The 19137-nt window shown below is 34.8% G+C and overlaps 1 pseudogene; it reads left to right on the top strand.

Annotated features, from left to right (window-relative positions):
* Nucleotides 1-13405: 13405 nt before the first annotated feature.
* On the top strand, nucleotides 13406-18942 carry LOC107806187 (metacaspase-1-like; annotated as a pseudogene).
* Nucleotides 18943-19137: the final 195 nt, after the last annotated feature.

Below are 19137 nucleotides of genomic sequence, written 5' to 3'. Positions count from 1 at the left end.
GAGGAACGGCGTTATCTTCTAACAAAGTTGGTGAATGACTGGCCGAAGGAGAGAGATGATCTTGCACAAGAAATTGACAAGTTTGGCTTGGCTTTGCACAACTTGGATGCAGATTTGAGTGCAAATATTGATGCGTTTAACGCCCAATAATTTAATGATGAGTTATGTGAAACTGAAAAAAATCTTCTAGACCAAATTGAGGAGCTAAAACGAGAATACGAAGCATTAGACCATATTTTTCTTGAGGAGGCCAATGCTAAGAGGAATGTTCTAGAGCAATGTGAGGAAGTAGATAATATTATATTTGAAGACTCTAGTTTGTGTACATATGAGGATGTAAATAGTAATACAATTCTATAGTTAGGGCGTATTGGTCCTCATTCCATACATTTTTCAACATTGTGTTTAAATGATGACATGGAAATCGAGTCATCTGAGCCTTTGGAGGAGCCAATGGACGAGGAACAGGGTGCCTATATTCTTGAATTTGTTGTGCCAAAAAGCAAAAATTACATTCCTCATATAAAGGTCAAGAGGTGTAGAGTGAAACTTTTATTATTTGGCCCAATTATATTTGTCCCACCACCCCGCGAGCATAGCCACATACTGGATGCCCTATTGGGGGCTCAATTCATAAGTTCGAGATGGAGACAAAAAGTACTACAAGTCGTGACGCGACGTTAAATCAGGCACTTGTTGGGAGGCAACCCAGCTTTACTGCTCTCTTTTATTTTTATTTTTATCTTATTATTGTTGTAGTGTCTGCTTTTGTTTTTTAGGATTATAAGTATAGGAGGCAAAGTCATTGGAAGAGTGCAAAAGCGAGATAGATGGTGAGAACTAAGTGTAGGGTGACCACACAAAGCACCATGCCTGAGGGAAGTCTGAGTACCCATGAGCCGCTATTGCCTCGGCCTTTGGCCTTTCAGGGAGTTTTTTGTCCGCCCTCATTATTATTTTGCTTTATTTGTGCATTGGGGACACTGCACTCCTTTAAGTGTGAGGTGGGAGAATTTCTCTAGATAATTAGTAGTAGTATGTTAGAAAATATTAACTCTTATTTTGATTTTAGCTTCTTATTTTTATTTTCGTAGTTGTGTAGTATTTTAGTAGCTTAATTTATTTATTTTAAAGGTGGAAAATAAGAAGAAAAAAAACGAAAAAAGTAGAAAAATTGGACTTTTCTCGACGATGGATCTCCTAGACAGTTTTCTTGAGGGATTAAAGTCTAAATAAAAATCCAAAAATATGTCTTTTAGCTTTCTTTAGGTAATAATAATCCCATGTGGTTTTTCTTTATGCCTCGGTCCTTTTCTATGGGATGTAGTTTAAACCGGATAATAATTTTTCCTTTTATTTTTTTTATTTTTAGAGTAGATTAAGACTTAGGAAAAAATGGAGGAAGAAATATGAGATTCCTAGGCGCCCTTGACTTGTTTGATAGTAGCATATTTAGGCTTTGGCATGCGTAGTATCTTCCCTAGGCGCTAAAAGTGCTTATGATGCCTTGGTTATTTGGATGGCATGTTTTGTGATGCCTATGTTTCGTTTTCTTGACTTATGTTCACTTTGTGCTTAATAAATAACATCTCGTGGCTGCGTGAATACTTGCATTTGTTGAGAGTCGGAATGAAACCTTCCTTAGTGAGTCATGTACCGTATGTGGTGAGATTTTTGTATAGTCCATGATATTGTGCTTGTGTATAGAACTTGCCTGGTATGTGAGTCGAAGCAAAATTTTAGGTGATACTCGGTTGGAAAAATGATTTTAGTCTATTTTTGTTCTTTTTGAGTTTAATTCTTATCACAAATAAAATATATCCCTAGTTAACCATTTTAAGCTTATAGACTTTTATTTGGCACCCACATTATAAGCCTATTCCTGTTTGTTCTAAATTGATATTGTTTTGATCCTTTTACCTCTTAAAGCACTTTAATTATGAGATGAGAGCTAAAAGAAGTAAGAAGGGACTAAGTGTGGAGTGGCTTTTGAGTGGAACCAGTGAAAGGAAGAAAGGTGCACTTGTTTTGTAAAAGAATACACTACTAGTGGAAATTGCAAAAAAGAAAAAAAATTAGATGAATAAATTGATATTTTGTTCTTGCTAGTGGGAATGAATTAAAGTTGTGCTTAAAGAAAGAGGGAACATTGTTAGGGATGATTTTAGTTGTGAAATTAAAATTGCGATTGAAGAATTTGCGCTTACAGTTGATTATGTGATGTGTTAAAGTGCTTAGGAGGGTTAGCCACTATTCCTAAATATACCATTCCCGTCCCTTGGCCCACATTACAACCATAAAAAGATCTTAATTGATTTTAGACTAAGTGAACCTACATTAGTAGAGATTTACATTAAGGGCAAGCCTATGGTGCCAATTGCATGCATGTGACTTCTTTTGTGAGAGTGAGAGATTTTCTTTGATATATATGAGTCCTTAAAATATATTTGAGAATTTGATTTGAATGTATGGATTCAACTTACTCTCTTGTTCTTGTTCTAAGGGCACATGGTTTCACATGGGATAGGTAATGTTATTAGACTTCTCTCTATGATGTTGGGTGTTCAAGCCATAAGTGCATTGTGACATTGAGTTAGTTTTTGAGGCTAGGATTGTTAGGAGCATGTTGTCTTTGTTGTAAATATTAGTGAAGTATGGCATGAGAAAAGGGAAGTGTATGTGATTTCACATGCTAAAGTTTAAATGTTGATATAAACCATGGACATTGGTGTAGTGTGCCTCAATTGTGTAAAAACAAAGTGCTCAAGGATAGTGTGAATTATTCATTGCTCGAGGACGAGCAATATTTAAGTGCAGGATAGTGACGTTTGGCTATAATTCTATATTTTTAGTGCATTACTTACCTTACATTTTAGGTGCTTTAATTCTTAACTATACTATATTTGTGCTTAATTGAGTTTATTTTATGTGTAGGTACATTAAATACAAAATTGGGAGTAAAGTAGAGATTTTATGTGTATTTTATACACTACAAGAATGGGGTTATGATTATTTAATTATTGGACATACAAGTATTAAAGTTGAACATTACAAAAAAAAAAAGACAAAAGAAGAATTGAAGAAGAAGAGAAAAGAAATGGCAACGTTTGGTAGCTAAGCACAAAAGCGAAGCAGCAGTCAGGTGAAGCAAGCCAATAGTCTCGCGTTATACTTCGCGAGGCGAGGTCTGCTGCGAGGATGTGTCGCGCGTTGAAGCTTGCGCCGCCAGGGATATAGCGAGATGAGGCTCGCGTGTTGCCTCGTGTCGTGAGGCCCGTAGCGAATGTGTTCCGGAATTTTAAAGATTATTTTTTCTCCTATTTGGTTTTGGACTTGGTTATTTCGTCTAGGCTTTTTCACTACACCTATAAATAGTTCAAAAATACAATTTTTATGGGATTGGACGAACGGAGAGCACAGAGCCGCCGTGGATGCTGGAATTTATCAAATTCCATCTTTCTTCCATCAAACTTAGTAACTTTATGTTTCTTTGGATGAATTGTTATTTTGCTACCATATCTATGTGGAGCTAAACTTCACGTTCTCGGATTGTTGTTGTCATGAATATTGAAGTTTTTTAATTATATTACCGTTAATTCAAGTTATCGTCTTTGGTTGTTTCCCTAATTCTGTGCATAATTGCTTAATTATTTGGCCAGCAGTTGAGTTCTATTTACTATTTATGTTATGCTTGGGAAATTCGTGTTTAGATTAGAGTGGAATTAGAGAGAGCTTGTTTCTGAACCCGTGGCACAAGGAAAGATTTCGCGGTTAGGATAGGAATATACCTAACAGTCTTGCTTAGTTGAATACAATATTATATTCGTTCATGATAGATTCATGACCATAGGAATATAGGGTTGATATATTATGGATAAAAGGATAATATTGTGGGAATATACTATTTATATAAACGATCCGGTTAACTAGCAATTATAGATAATGGGGATTAACATGTGTAATTACGAACCCAATAGGATTGACAAACCGACCACAACCCTGGAATCTTCATCTCATTTGATTAAAATCCAACCACAAACGCTTGCTCCTAATTAATTTAGCTAATTACGTGTTTAAATTTCACAATAGTAGTTGTAATAGAAAAACCAAACCTTTGATTATATTGGACAGTTAATTGATTTTAGTTTACTTAGTTAATGATTAATATAAGTCTTTGTGGGTTCGACATCCGACTTTCGAGTCACTTTATTACTTGACGACCATGTATACTTGCGTGTACTTGGGGAACCAACAGATGGTCGATGGTGAATGGACATCCCTCGACCTTGCTCACAAAGAATCAAAGCAGAATAATGATCCTCCAAAATGAAGGATGTACCTACCCGAGCATTACATCATACCTTTTGCAAAAGGCTATGATAATCGGGCCTAGATGACCCAACGTGAAAGGGTAAGTGTAAACACTTAAGAAACCCTCAGCATAGGTGGTAATTGATTCTTCAAGGGTAGGAACCACTACGTGTTTGCCTACCCAGTTGCAATCCTCTTTAATCTTATCGAGGATGTTGTCTGTGATCGTACATATGTACCTCGAGACCAGTTCGCATCGACCCGGTACCATGGGCGAATTCTCAACCTTGAAATCAGCCACAGTAGGGCATCCCAGTAGGGATGTATGATCTCAGAGGGGGTTCTTCAGTAACAGCGTGAGGAGCATTTTCAGAAGGTTTTGAAGAAGAAGGTGTTTCTTTTTTAGAAACAGACTTTGAAGTTTTTGCCATTTTTATAAAAAATAAAGGAAAGAGATTGTTGACAAGGGGAAGCTTTGAGGTTGGTAATGAGAAAACCAGAAGATGAAGAAGATGAAATTCTTAGAACGCAAGAAGAATTTCAGTGTAAAAGTTGTAACAAACGGATTAAAGGGTATTTATAGGTTCCTCAAGCGGTGGTTCATCTCCCGAGGTAGCCGACCGTCAACTGACATGCATTTAATGCCTCGAAGACCGTACTGATGGGACGTTTTCACTATTTTTTATCACCTACGTCATGTACCCGTCGTCATGATTTATCGAAGTAAGGACCGAGGGTTCATATCATTTTTAATCGCTTACTCTCCCAAAAACAAGGGGTCCATCTGTGTACGGGTAGAACCAAGCTCTATGTTTGATCGAGACATCTGGAACAATAGGTCAAGGCTCGGCACCTACATAAGATATCGAAGTTACAGATATAACTGAGCTCGATATCGAGGGTCGAAGTTCGAACAAGACCATCAGATTTGCCCTCGAGTTTATTGGGGGAATGGCCAACCCCACTTCTAACGACCTCGAAGAAAAGCTTTGCCAACTCACACGAAAAGTATCTGTGATTCTCGCCATTGACCAATCATTATGGAGGAAATTACGGGATTAAATCAAAAAGGGAGCCAACGGTCTACATAATTTCTTATAAAATAATGTCTTAAAGGTTTCATCTCCCCGTATATATAAAAGGAATGGAGTAATTCATTAGGGACATTGTAGCATACTTTAAAGAACAACATACTATCTTTTTCAACCTTGTTCATATTGTTTTGACTTCAATAATATTCCGGCCTCAATAATATCTCTCCTAAATTCAAAGAAAGTTAATCCTACGAGACTTAAGTTATTCAATCTGCATGGTTTGTATTTTTTTTATTTTTTATTTATTCTTCCATATTAAACATGATTTCTCACTTTGTATCAAACTAGATCACGTATTCTTATAACCGCGTATAAATTCAATTGTTATCCGATTTTTTGGGTAAACAAACTGTCCAAGTAAAATTCTAGGGGAAGCTCTGTATTCGATTGAAATACAAGAGATGTACTATGTAACATATAGAGATACAACATCAATCCCTTTATTCTTGTCACAACATCCTGTGTGTTTTTCTAAAAAAGGATACCTAATCAAATAACGTAAAACAAACAGTGCGGTCTGATGAATGAAGTTAAAAGAGATGGGATCCATCTATTACTTATTGAAAATTAACTTTATTTAATTTACGTGATCAACTCACAATTTTGAAGAAAAAATATCTGTGTAGTAGAAATTTTGGTTCATTTGATTTGATTGGCTCATATGAATCATTTGATTAATCATATTAAACCTTTAAATTGTTGTTTAAAGGCTAATTTTTCTTTAAATTATTGTAAATACCTAATTTTAATAATTGGTTGAAACGAGTCAATTAAACATTTAGAAGACTATAATTAGCTTTTGTTGGGACATTCGCACTATCACTTGTCTCGTGGCATGTGTTAAGGTTTTAGAATGAAGTAATAACTGGACCTTGGGGTTGAAAATGAAGTGGATTCATTTAGGGAAGCTCAATGAGATATTTTAACCAGAGAGAAGTCAATTTTCATTTAAATCCCAGTAATTTGATTTAAGAATTTGTTGACTTGCACAAATAGGATCATTTGGTGTCACCGTTTAAATTTTGACCCAATTAAAAGTTTGAGAAAACTATATCTACGTCAGAATTTTGAAGCACGCTCGTTAAATTTTTTTGGCAAATTTTATGGTGTTCGTCAGAATTTCCAAATCATCATATTTGGCCAAAATTTGGATGGTCGCCATAATTGATGTGCAAAATTACTGATAAATCGTCATAATCGGCCAGTCGCCATAACTAATTTGCGAAAATGCTGGCAAATCGTAATAGTTAAACCACAAAATTCTGACGGTCGCCATAACTTTTGTGTATAAATTTTACCATTATGTTTTGCTTCAAAATTGATCCAAATCAACGCCTAAATGACTTCAAATTTGATATACAACCTTCTTATATCAATTTCAACATTTATCAATGGTTAGATTCAACTTAAACTTTCAAAATTAATATATCTACTTTGTCTTCTTCAATAACTTTTTTTTTCAAGTTCAATAATGAAAACCCAACATGGTGTTTTTAACTTTTTTTCAACCAAATCAATTCAAATCTTTAAAGATAAACAATATAAGTTTAATGGAATATTACCCTCTCAATTCTAACCACAGATAAATGATGAATCTTCAATTTTCTGCATCACATATTTTATTATTTTCAATTTTAATTGTGTGTTTATAATCTTATTGGAAGATGAAGGAAAGGGAGAAAGGAAAAGAAGAAGATGCAGAAGGAGAAATGATGAGAAGAAGAAGATACAAAAAGAGGAGGAAGAGGGGGAAAGAAGAAGAAAACTCTAACGGAAAGCTAAAAAAGCTAAAGTTTCTTTAACGAGGTCAAAATAAAAACGGTGAAACAGGTCTTTACAAGTTGTGTTAAAAAATTCACTACCATTGTCAGATCTGAACATTTTAATTGTTTTGCCAAATTGAGTCTCGATCATGGTAATGAAATTCTTAAGCACGAAAGTCACATCAAATTTAAGCCTCATAAGAAATACCCAAGTCGACCTTGTATAGTCATCAACTAAAGTAAGAAAAAACTTCATTCCATTTTGAGTAGCTGCCTTGTAAGAGCCCCATACATCCATATGAATCAATTGAAAACTATCTAAACTTCTGCTATGGCTGACTGGAAAAGGAACTCTAGTTTGCCCTGCTAAGGACAAATCTCACACTTATATAAAACTTCACATCTACTAAAAATGGACATTCTTCTAATGACTTGCATAGGCACGTGCCCCAGCCTTTTATGCCAAATGTCTCCAGCTTCCTTTGCTACTGCTGTGAATGCTTGATAAGTCCTTCCTTTCTCTTGTTAACTTGCAGAAAGCATAGTATATATCTCATTCTCTTCTTTACCAATCTCTCTCACCTTCCCAGACAAGAGATCCTGAAAAACAAAGAATGTGGGAAAGAAAGATGCAAAGCAGTTCATGTCTTTTGTCATCTTTGACACATACAAAAGATTGAACTTGAATGAAGGTACGCAGAGAACATTCTTAATAGTGTCACCTCATGTTAGCCGACAATCCCCAACATGTGTGACTTTAGCCGAGTCTCATGTAGGCATTTGTACCTGACCTCCATTACCTACTGACATCCCATTATCCAATATGTCTTTATCCCCTATCATATAATTTGTAGCACCTGTTTTGTCCACAATCCATTTAGGGATTTTGACATTGCAATAGAAAAGATTACATGCCACTATTGCCACATTCTGAGTAGTATTCTCCCCAAAGGAGGATTTGTTCAGCATTTGCAAAATCTCAGCATATTGCTCCTGAGTGAACATCTGAGGTGGTGTTGTTTTGTGCCCAATTGGTAGTGGTGTGGCATGTTGTATATTGCTGCTCTGTAGTTAACTGTATTTACTTTCCTCTTAGACGTAAAGTTTGTAGGATAACCAATTATTCTATAACAATTTTCCTTCAAATGTCCTATTTTGTTGCAGTATTCACACTTCTTAAGTTTGTAGCAACCATCTCTAGTGTGCCCCTTCATCCTACACAAATCACACTCTAATTCATAATTCTCTTTTGTTTAGGTTTAACTTGAGTTGTGAACATTGCAGTAGGCTCATTATGATTAGCTATTCCAAAATTATTCCATGTCATCATCCTACGACTCACATCTTGAATTACCATTGCATAAGCCTGATTAATGGTTGGGACTATGGGCATCATGAGTATTTGACTTCTAGCTTGCTCCAAACTATCATTTAATCCCATTAAAAATTGTAGCAAGCATTGGAATTGCAACTGCTCAACTTAATCTTTAGAAGGTGGTGGTGGCAAAATTGAGTTGTATTCAGCCCATAGATCCGTCAAATAGTAAAATAAACCGATATAGATGATATTCCTTGAGTAGAAGTAAATATTTCTTTGTGCATATAATATAGTCTATATGTGTTCACCTTATCAAAATGTTCCTCAAGTCGTGTCCAAACTGTTTGTGCATTTTCAGAGAAGAGAACTCATGTTAACAAATTTTGACTCACATTACTCATCAACCACGAGGTCACAATCGCATTACAGCGGTCCTATTGATGTGCCAATGCTGGTCTAAAATCTGTTTTGGAAGTAGATCCATCAACTAGACGTAATTTGTTCTTCCCTAGAAATGCTACTTTCATTGCTCGATTCCAAATTGTGTAATTCTCCATTCCAGTTAACAATAGACCAACCATCATCGATCCTGGTCCGTTAGACGGATAGAGGTATAATGGATGATTTTGATCGAGAATTATTGCTTTGCCGCCGGTCATACCTGTTCCAGCAGTCGTGTTGCTCTATTTGTCGTCAATCACCGGAATTTGCACAATCAAAAGCAATTAGGGTTTGCAGAAAACAACAAAAATAGAATCGATTCTCTCGGTTTCCTCTTTAATTGCACGAAGAAATCCCTAGAATCACTCAATTGGTAGCTCTGATACCATATTAAATATGTGGATTGGATAGATCAGGATGACAGGAAGGGAAGAGGAGAAAAACAATCGAGAGAATTATTTTACTGTTTCATTAAGCTATCAGCTAGACTGTTACATGTATATGTAGTATTGTTCCACTAACTTATACAACTAACTGACAGTTGTACACATAACTAACTAGTTCTAACTAACTCTATGTATAACAATCTATAGTTAACTTAACTAACTATGGTTAGGCAATACTATCCTTCACTTATATATGTTCAATTTCATATGACTTATTGGTTAATTTATTATTTGTGGAGAGTTCAAAATTCTTTTTCTATGTTGAATCGCTAGCTTTGAATTTATTCCTTTGGAATTTATAAGAAAGAAAGTTATTAACTTACTAATTTTTACTTTATTAATTTATATATTACAATTTATTTTTTATCTGCATAACTTGCATCCAACCGTAAAAGGTTGTAGCAATATAGCAATTTGTTTATTAAATTACTATCAAACAAAGTCAAAGCTATGAGATAGAAGCTTCTACCAAGTTGCATTTTAATGCTTGTCTCGTGTTAAATTGCTAATTCATTTATTATTATATCGATATAAAGGCGGAGTCAGGATTTTAACGTTACGGGTTCTGAATTTTAGAACGCCGACTTCAAATGTTAGTGACTTGGTTCTAAATTATACATTTATATATATTTAATGATTTTATAATACAAATACACTGTTTAAATAAAAATTACTAGGTTCGGTCAAATCCGTTGCTCGACTGTTAGAATCAAACGAAAGGTGGTAAGTGGGAAGACAGGTGTCACGTTCAGGGATTTAGAGAATAAAGTTTCGAGAATCATAGCATTTGAATAGAACAGTCTAGCCTTTAATAAAACAAGAAGAGAAAAAGAAAATTCTTATTCTTATTGCTGATTCATTATTATTCATATAAATATTGCAGGGAACAAACCTATTTTAAACATGATCATAATTATATCTTTCTGATTACATGTTTCTTGACTAGTCATTAATAATATAATTATTATATAAACAATCGGATAATTAATTGGCTGACTTTTAGGTATATGATTTTCAGAATTTCCAAGAATATATTTGTATGTATATAAACATGTTTATTTTTCCTATCTTTCTTTGTTGTTTTTTCTTTATAATATAAAGATGCCTTTAGAGAGGTTTCACTATACTTCTAAAGTAAAGCAAGCGCTTAATTAATGGGAACGACTGAAATTTGAGAGAATTGGCTTTGGACTCTATGGTAAAACTGAAATATCTAGCAGTTGAGTTTTAACTATTATCTCTATTTCAAAAAAATAAACTTATTACTATTTTGGGAGTCAGATAAGATTTTCTTTGATAATATTCTTTGCAAATAATTTTTAAGTATTTTAAATTATTAATTATTCTAAATATTTAAATTTTATTTCAAAAAACTTAAAGAATCTCTGTCCGAATTCACACCGAAAATTAATCAGACTGACTCTCGTACTCCGAAAAGATTCAAACAAATTAAAACAAAAGGAATAAATCAAAACTCAATTTAGTGACTCTTTCAAAAGACCTGAATGCAAAAAATAAAAGAAAAAAAATATCTCGTCGATAAGCTTTACAATCAGGCAATCGACATAATAGAAGAGACAATATATTTGGCTAGGCCAGGGCTTGTTTGGAGAAATTATTATAAATGATTAAAGTGTGTTATTCACGATAACATAAATAAGGATGTAGAATAAAAATTAGTTTTCTTAACTCATATAATGTTGATCATAGCTGGATTCTTCATATTGGTATTAGAGGGAGCATATTTGTCGGTCGTGCCTAAAATTGAATATTGTTCTAGTTATTAAAATCTTATTTCTCAAGGTGGATACTAGGGAGAATTGAGAGTAGTTACCATCGTGAAAATGGAACTCAAAAATCGCACTTCAGAACAAGTTTTCCTATTCTCTTCTTGTCAAATTTATAAACTGATTTTCTTCCTCATATTGGAAAACAGTGACACTTTTAAAGGTATATACCACTAGAATAGTATTGAAGTGTATGTCCATCTCATCTAAGAGTTTAAGCTGATAAAAAGCACACTTTATTTATTCAATTATGGCTTCAACGCTCCCTCACTTGCGGGTTTAATTCTCTTTTATATTGGATGTTAGTGAGACTGAATTCAGGACCTCTGTCTGTTCTGGTACCATATTAAATAGACTTTGGGCCTAACTCAACCCCAAAACCGTTCATGAGGCGAAGATTATCCAAGACCATATAAGGAGTCGAAGTTACCTATCTTGAGCTGATGGGAGGCTCAATATCCCCGCACACTCGGGACCAGACAATTGGAGCATGGACAATATAAGATGGTTCATTGAAGAAAAGAAAATCTTGCTTGAAAGCTTAGTAACAAATTGTATGCTTCGAAAAATATATTCAGTCGACAAAAGTATCATACTTTAATATGAATCCCACAACAAATTCGTGGAGAAAATGTGAGAGAATTATGCACTCGAAAGAGTGAATCCCAAATTGATACTATGGGAAGTGCAAAAAGATTTTGTCTAAATCGTATTAGGAAACGTGTCTCACTACATGAAATAAAACATGTGGTAAGTGGTTTTACTGATCAAATAAAAATATGACAATTTTTATAATTGGGATGAAAAACTTTTATTGCAGTATAGAGAACTACTCGAAGAACATGCCTACATTTTTCTTCTTTTCTGTTCAAAAAAGATGATACTTTTCTGATTTTAAAAGTCAAACAAGTTACTTTTTTTACCATGATTTTTTATATACCTTTTTATTATTTTAAATTAATAATTATTATGTTTTATAGTACATTTTCTGTAATTTCGAAATATAAAAAACTTACAAATTTTATGACCGAATCATGATCAAAGTTGAACCGTCTGACTCTCGAAATCCGGAAAAATATCATTTTTGAGATGGATGAGATATTCAATTTTATAGAGTACGTAAAATGTGCTTATTGACCGTGTAAAAAGTTCTGCGCTTACTGTATTTTTGCCAAACTCCACTTCCAACCAAGAGGTTGTGAGTTCGAGTCACCCCAAAAGCAAAGTGGGGAGTTCTTGGAGGGAGGGAACCGAGGGTCTATCGGAAACAGCCTCTATATCCCAGGGTAGGGGTAAGGTCTGCATACGCACTACTCTCCCCAGACCCTACCAGTGAAATTATATTGGATTGTTATTGTTGTAGTAATATTTTTGCCAACTCCAATAAACTGTCTTTAAGACTGCTTCACAGCTAAATCCAATAACAAAGAAGTACTTTAAAAGGGATTGAGGGCTGAGAATTCTTTTCCTTACCACTTTGTTTTTCTAGTTTGCAAGATTTCACTGTCTTGTTATGTAACTTTCCAAGGGGACAAGTGAATCAACCCTTTTGGGTGCAGTTGTCAACTCAAACTTAAAAGTAAGAGATACATGCACTTTGTCTTTAACGCGTTTGTTTTAGAACATATTTAATTTTCTCACCAACATGAGTTGTAATAGAGTGATAATCCTTAATCACACGTCTAAAATTCGAACCCTGTCTATAGAATTACTTTTGTTAGTGAATATTTTACCTCCCAATATGAGATTTTTCGGCGCAAATCTGGATTTAGTTAAAGCCCCAATATGGGTACCGAACACCAGGGACGAAGCTACATTCACTTAAGGGTGGTCAATTGACCATCATTCGTCGAAAAATTACACTGTATATAGGTAAAATATTAAATTTTATAGATATATAACATATATTGAACACCCTTTGTCGAATTTTGTTTTTACTTCATTAAAGTTTGAATACCCTTGAAAAAATTCTTGATTTCGCCATTACGGAACACCGAATGGAAAACCTAAAAATAGAACATATATATTTCCTCTACTTCATCTTATGTAAGTACTTTTTTTTTTCATGTGTCCCAAAAAAGGGGCATTTCTATATTGAGGAATAATTTAATTTAAATATTTTATTTAACCCGTAATGACATAATTTTATAACTATTGAAATATTTTGTAATATTTTAAACCCCAAATTTAAAATAAAAAAACAATTCTTAAAATCCATGCTCAGTTTCAACGAGAGACGTGAGTAATAAATAGAAGCTACTCACTCCACAATTGGAATCGTCCCCTGCTCTCCTTCCTACCAACACACAATCATTCCTACATTCCAACATCTGCTTCACCAGAAACAATTCCGTTTTATTTTCTTCGTTTAAAAATGGACTGTCCGAACTGCCATACAACGTTATTACAACTCCCACATGGTGCTCAGTGCATGCGCTGTGCCGCCCGCCGTGCAGTCACTCGCATCGGCGGCCGGCTACAGCTACTTGCCTACAAAAACCACAACATTGCTCAGACCTTTTCTTCCTACGGCCGCCGTACACCTTCTAGTAATCAACTCCCTTCGCCTTTTGGTCGAAAGAGAGCTTTGATTATTGGTATTACGTATAAAAAAACCAAGAATGAACTTAAGGGCTGTCTCAACGATGCTAAATGTATGAAATATTTGCTTGTCAATCGATTCAAGTTTCCTCAAGATTCCGTTCTCATGCTCACTGGTAAAACAATCTCTCTTTAATTTAATTTCTCCTTAATACTTTGTCTTTATTGAGTTTAACTTCTATAAAAGAATTATTACTCTATTAAATGACCAAATATGATGATTACAGGCAACCAACCGTAAAAAAGTAGGATTAGTACAACAAGTATTATCACACGCTTTGGGTATAGGGAGGTTAGTGTGTACACAGACCTTACCCCTAACTTGTGAGGATAGGGACACTGTTTTCAATAGACCCTCCGCTCAGGATTAGTAACCTGAAAAATAATGGTGGTTTTTATTATAGCAGGTTAAAATAGGCATTGATTGTAGACTTTGTAAGAAACCGTTAAGGCATTGTTGATGGTAACTCATAACTGTGGCGAAGCCATGAACTTTTCCAAGGATATTCAAACTTTAATGAAGTAAAAAAAAAATTCCGACAAAGGGTGTTTAATATATGTTATATATCTCTAAAACTTAATATTTTACCTAAATAGAGTGTAATTTTTCGACGACGAAGGATGGTCAATTGACCACCCCTAAGTGAATGTAACTTCGTCCTTGCACACAATTACCGATCCTAGAAGAAGGTTCCTTCAGTAACTACACCAAACCAGTAACTATAATGAAATTCTTTGAGATATGATATTTTGAAGCGATTAATATCATATTTTATTTTCATGATTATTGGTAGTAAATAAAGTATTTTAAGTTCTATGTATTGATGGTATATAAAAATATTTACACATTATTTTTTAACATGTCAGTAGATTAAATCGTAAATGCAAGATAGTCTTTTAGCGTTTTATCTTTTAATCCAGCTTAATTGATTCTTTGGTGCCCCGTTCCACTATTTGGTTTGAACTAGGCATCGGATTCATTGAGTGTATGATATGTGAGTTCTACTTTAATTTTAGAATTTCATTTAAATTGTTTAATTAACATTTTTTACAATACTTTTCCCTGCAAAATCAATTTAAGATGCCTTATAGCTTTCTTCAATCGCAGCTTTCTAAAAGAAAGTGTACCACTTCAAAATTTGTAAAGCTACTTTAGAATTTCATAACTTTGTTCTTCTTCAGAGCTTTTTATGTGACTACCACAGCTTTCTGATCTCCAAGAAAGTAGGATTACGTTACATTCACAAAGAACTTTTTACCATCGGTATGTTATAGCATGTTAATTATGATGGGGAGAACAAAGGTAATATTATCTCCGTGTGACCTTAGGTCACGAGTTTGAGCCGCGGAATCAGTCACTAATGCTTGCATTATGGTAGACTGTCTACATGACATCACACCCTTGGGGTGTGGCCAAGGGCGGAGCTAGAGATCGAGGTTCGGATTCAACCGAACCCAGTAACTTTGGTGTCATCCAACTCTGTATTTGTCTTAAAAAATCCATTTAATATATATAAATTATTAACTTAGAACCCAATAACTTAAAAGTGCTAGAATTCGGAACTCATAAGTTTCAAATCCTAGCTCCGCCTCTAGGTGTGGCCCTTCCCGATCCTTTGTGAAAGCAAGATGCTTTGTATATCGGGTTGCACTTTATAGCTTGTTAATTATCATTTATTAAAGATTAATGTTTATTAAGTAAAGTTACTTATAATAACGTTTTAAGTGACCTAATTATGTATATAGTTTTTGTACCAATAGTGCAACAACAACAACAACAACAATCCAGTATAATGCCACTAGTGTGGTCTGGGGAGGGTAGTGTGTACGCAGACGTTACCCCTACCCTGGGGTAGAGAGGCTGTTTCCGATAGGCCCCCGGCTCCATCCCTCCAAGAACTCTCCACCTTACTCTTGGGGTGAATCGAACTCACAACCTTTTGGTTGGAAGTGTAAATTGCTTACCAATAGAGCAACTCACTGTTGTCTTTGTACCAATAGTGCATAGAGTTTAAACTCTTGTTAGTACAAACCATTTTTTTCACTTTTAGTTAGTAGCATTTTATTATTTTTCAATTTGAAGGCCTAATTTCAAATCTGTATTTTACAGAAGAAGAAAGAGATCCCTACAAGATTCCAACTAAACATAATATAAGAACAGCAATGTACTGGCTTATGCAAGGAGTTCAAGCAGGGGATTCTCTGGTGTTCCATTTTTCTGGTCATGGTTTACAGCAAAGGAATTACAATGGCGATGAAGTTGATGGTTATGACGAAACACTTTGCCCTTTGGATTTTAAAACACAGGGAACAATTATTGATGACGAACTAAATGCAATACTCGTCAAGCCTCTTCCTCCTGGAGCGAAGCTTCATGCCATAATAGATGCTTGTCACAGTGGAACTATGCTTGATTTGCCGTTCCTTTGTAGGATGGACAGGTCTGCAACATTAAATTTTTATTTCCTGCTAATGCGCGTTTATTTAGTAGGATAGTAGCTAATACAGTCAGACCTCTCTATAACATCATTTTTATATAATAGTTATTCACTATAAAAGCCAAAACTTTCTCATAACCGATGATGAAAACTAAATGCAATACTCGTCAAGCCACTTCCTCCTGGAGCAAAGCTTCATGCCAAAATAGATGCTTATCACAATGGAACTGTGCTTGATTTACCTTTCCTTTGTAGGATGGACAGGTCTGTGAAACTACATATTTGTTTCTTCCTAATGATCTAATATTTAGTAGGATATGTAGTTGCCAATACTAGAGTAGAAAAGCTAAGTCCACAAATAATCATTCAACTCATAAAACTGAATTCTGTTACAAAAAAATAACTCTACTATGTCTAAATATATCACAGAATTAAATAACACCAGAAAATGTCGAATCCGGTCCCATAAACACAACTAGGTTATCACTTCAGCAGTTCAGCTTACATAATATCCATGTGACACCACATAAAAGGTATTTAAAAAAATCCTCCCCGCTCCAAAAAAATCCCATGATGTGGCACATGCGATTGACATGGGGTATTAGGTTAGGACAGAAAATGGGGCAAAAAGGGCAGCCCGGTACACTAAGCTCCCCCTATGCGCGGGGCTTAGAAAAGGGTCGGACCACAACAGTCTATCATATCTAGTCTTACCCCCTATACGCGGGGCTTAGAAAAGGGTCGGACCACAACAGTCTATCATATCTAGTCTTACCCTGTATTTTTGCAAGAGGTCGTTTCCACGGCTCGAACCCGTGACCTCCTGGTCACATGACAGCAATTTTACCAATTACGTCAAGGCTCTCCCTTTTACTGGAAAATAGAAAATGGAAATATTTTATTTATGTCTTCCAACCCGGTTTAGCATCACCAACATTATTTTTATTTTCTATGTTTTATATGGATACAGAACTGGACGATATGTATAGGAAGATCATCGTCCTCTATCAGGAGCATGGAAAGGAACAAATGGAGGAGAGGTTATATCCTTCAGTGGTTGCGACGATCATCAAAATTCTTCAGATACAAATGTAAAATCTTTTTAACATCTTAACTTTTGATATTCTTTGAATTAAATAGTGTGAATCAACCTAAGCAAGCTAATAGAATGACTTATTAATTGATAACAGAGTTTGTCCAAAGTCACTTCAACTGGTGCAATGACTTTTTCTTTCATTCAAGCAATTGAACGTGGACAAGGAACAACATATGGGAGTATTCTGAATGCAATTAGATCTTCCATTCACAATTCTGCTAGTGATTTAGGAGGCAAAATTGTCACATCTCTTCTCACAATGCTAATTAATGGAGGAAGTGTCGGCATTGGGATGAGACAGGTAACTTTAATTTAGCTTATTGTAATACATTTTGTTGGAATTGAATTGTCCTTTAAATGTAAAAGGATGAAGATTAAATTGATTGATTGCCAGAAAATAAATACTTTTACCTTTTGGTTGCAGGAGCCTCAGTTGACTGCTACAGAGCCATTTGATGTGTACACCAAGCCGTTCTTGTTATAAAATCTTTAGCAACACTACCCACCTGACTTTCATGTACTTAGGTCTCGTTTGGTACGAGAGATAATGAATAATTAATTCTGGGATTAAATATAAGAAGAGTTTATCCTATGTTTGGTTGGTAGAAAATTACGGTATAATTAATTTCGGAATTAGTTATCTCGAGATTGTAGTATTTTTTTATCCCCATGGAAAGATGGAATAACTAATCTCGGGATAATTAATCCTGGGATAATTTCTTTCAAACCAAACGACCCCTTAGGGTGCAGAGATTCTGACTGGAGTATAAATAGTACTCCCTCTATTTCAATTTAAATGACATGTTTTCCTTATTAATCCGTTCCAAAAGGAATGACACATTTCTATATTTGGAAACAATACAATTTTAAACTTTTCTTTTTACCTGTTTTACCCTTAATGATAAGATTTTATAGCCACAAAAATATCATGGCCCCACAAAGCTTTTGCTCCTAAAGCTTTTAGGACCACATGTTTCAAAAAAAAAAAATCTTAAACGTTGTGTCAAATCAAACTACAACATCTAAATTGAAACAGAGCGAGTATCTCCTTGCGTTTGCTGCTTTTTAAACCTCTGTATTGTTAAGTTTCCTTACCTTCTTACCTCCTCCTTTCTTTTACTTTCCCTCCCAAAGAACCAACTTTAACTTGTCTTGGTATAACCTACAGTGTTGACTCTTTAGGAAATGAATGGATTCTTGAATCAAAAATAGATGTATCAATTGAATGTACTGCAATATATGCAGGGAGATGAATGTTGAAAGTACATATTCTGAGGCAGAATGATATTTGTTAAAGATACTCATATATCCTTCCTTTTTTCTCTTCTTTTTTTCCGGTTCATATATTGTTGGTATCGTTTTCCTAGCATTGTTGTTGATATTTGCTTGTTTCTATTCTTCCTCTCGAGCCAATAGTCTTTTGGAAACCGCCTCTCTACCTCCCCAAGGTAGTACACATTACCCTCCCAAAACTTCACTTGCAGAATACCACGGATTATTTGTTGTTGTAGTTCTGTTTTTGTTTCTTTAACAGCTGGAAATGGCAGAAATAATGTAATAGTATAATAGTAAAATCTAGCCAAGGTTTATGAACTGCGTAATTTTGATGCTTTACTGAGACTTGAATGAAATTGGTGCTAGATATAATAGAAAAATTGAAGGGAAATTGGTAAATAAAGGCCTCTTTTTACCTTCAAATTCACTTTGGACGTCCGCATCCTACTAATTTTCAACGCCGTCCATGTGTTTTATTTGCTTGACATTACATCAAGTCAAGCTAAAATGCGTTTCATTTTCCAAGCCGCATCACAGCTATACTGTTAAAGAAAGCTTGCCCAAGAC

Source organism: Nicotiana tabacum, chromosome 13, assembly GCF_000715075.1.
Source record: "Nicotiana tabacum cultivar K326 chromosome 13, ASM71507v2, whole genome shotgun sequence".
Taxonomy (NCBI): domain Eukaryota; kingdom Viridiplantae; phylum Streptophyta; class Magnoliopsida; order Solanales; family Solanaceae; genus Nicotiana; species Nicotiana tabacum.
This window is presented reverse-complemented; position numbering and strand designations above follow the sequence as displayed.